Below are 1,578 nucleotides of genomic sequence, written 5' to 3'. Positions count from 1 at the left end.
GTATTTGATCTTTTACAAAGCAAGGTTCCACTAATTCTGTATTTAATAGAACTACACTCATTATAAACATTTTCCACTCTTTTACAACACATTAACAAAGTTACCAGAAAAAAAATGTACCACTATTACCAAAGATGACAGTGTCACTGATAGCACACAATTTCGAAAGGGAGATCCAACACCAGGGAGCCATTTTATTTAGGAAACAATTGTACTGAAAGACAAGATGGATATAGATTAATCAAAATAAGATCTTTAAAATTCATGGTCACAACTCCAAATTACTATCTCTGCTTCATTTAATTTGACATAAGAATTGCCTATGGAATGTTACGTCTATGCACAAGACATGAAACACTTTCCTAAACAACAGACTATTAATTTCTGGTTGTATTAAAACAAACAAAAAACCAAACTGACAATCAGCACATGATCTCACCTTTTTAAATAGGACTCTAAATAACACCACTTTAGATTGGCTTAACTTATTTAAATGTTTTAAAAATTAATGTGATGAGGTGGGACTGCCTCCTTCTTAAAAATGTGTTTCTAGAGAGCTACTAAAAAACTGACATTTACAAAATAGTTGATAAAAATATTCCTCTGAATTGTACAAGAAGGGAGGTTACAGGGACAATTGTTAAGATTTTTATAAGATGTTATTCAGATTTGGTTTCTTTCTCTCCTGCTGAATCAGAGGCTGGAACCTCTTCATTTTTAGTTTCTCCATTTTCTGCAGGCAAATCATCTTTATTCTCTTCTTGGTTGGTAGCTTCTGCTTGTTTTCCTTTGGCTCCTTTTTCCCTTTTGTGTGAACTTTTTTGTCCTCAGATTTAGCCTTCCCAGCTGTCTTTTTGGGCTTTAGTTCCACCTTTGCAAGGGCTGGTTTAGCTGACAATCTGGTTGACCTCCTCTTGGGCTCCTCCCTTACATCCCCTTCTGTGGAGTAGACCTACCTCTTGGGCATCTTTTCTGCCCATGTGGACCAGCTCCCTCTCCTCAGGGGTGGGCGATCACCAGGGCCGGCGGTCGGGGATCTGGGGTCGGAGGCAGAGGGCCATGGCCTCAACCAATATTTTTTTTAAAAAGAAAAAAATCATTTAAACTAATTGATATATATATATATATATATATATATATATATATATATATATATATATATATATATATATTCTGATTAAATTTTAACTTCCTTAGATTCAGTTATAGGCTACTAAGCTGTTTTTGGAGTTTAACTGTCATCTATTAAGGCAGTTTCCAAAGTGGGTGGCTATAGAATGACCTCATGGGGTTATTGAACCGAAGAGAAAAGTCTGAAGGAGCTTAATAAATGTTCTTCTTCCCCCAACCAATTGTGGGCTTGGCTGCAATACAATCCTATCCTCCACTTCAATTCTTCTTACTCCTGCTGTTCCCATAACTACACAGATGCATCAGGAAGATTGTAAACTAATCATCCACAGCAGTTTCAGAGGAAAATTTCCACCTCCTCTACTATTAGTATCTCCATATCTTGATCTCCTATCATCACAGCATCAGGCAGCGTACTTCAGCACTTAGGGAAGTGGCAGGGGAAAA

At 36.8% G+C, this 1,578-nt stretch overlaps 1 pseudogene; it reads right to left on the bottom strand.

Annotated features, from left to right (window-relative positions):
- Nucleotides 1-507: 507 nt before the first annotated feature.
- Nucleotides 508-967, bottom strand: LOC141492036 (non-histone chromosomal protein HMG-14 pseudogene; annotated as a pseudogene).
- Between the last annotated feature and the right edge of the window lie 611 nt (nt 968-1,578).

The sequence above is a fragment of the Macrotis lagotis genome, chromosome 6, assembly GCF_037893015.1.
Source record: "Macrotis lagotis isolate mMagLag1 chromosome 6, bilby.v1.9.chrom.fasta, whole genome shotgun sequence".
NCBI lineage: Eukaryota > Metazoa > Chordata > Mammalia > Peramelemorphia > Peramelidae > Macrotis > Macrotis lagotis.
This window is presented reverse-complemented; position numbering and strand designations above follow the sequence as displayed.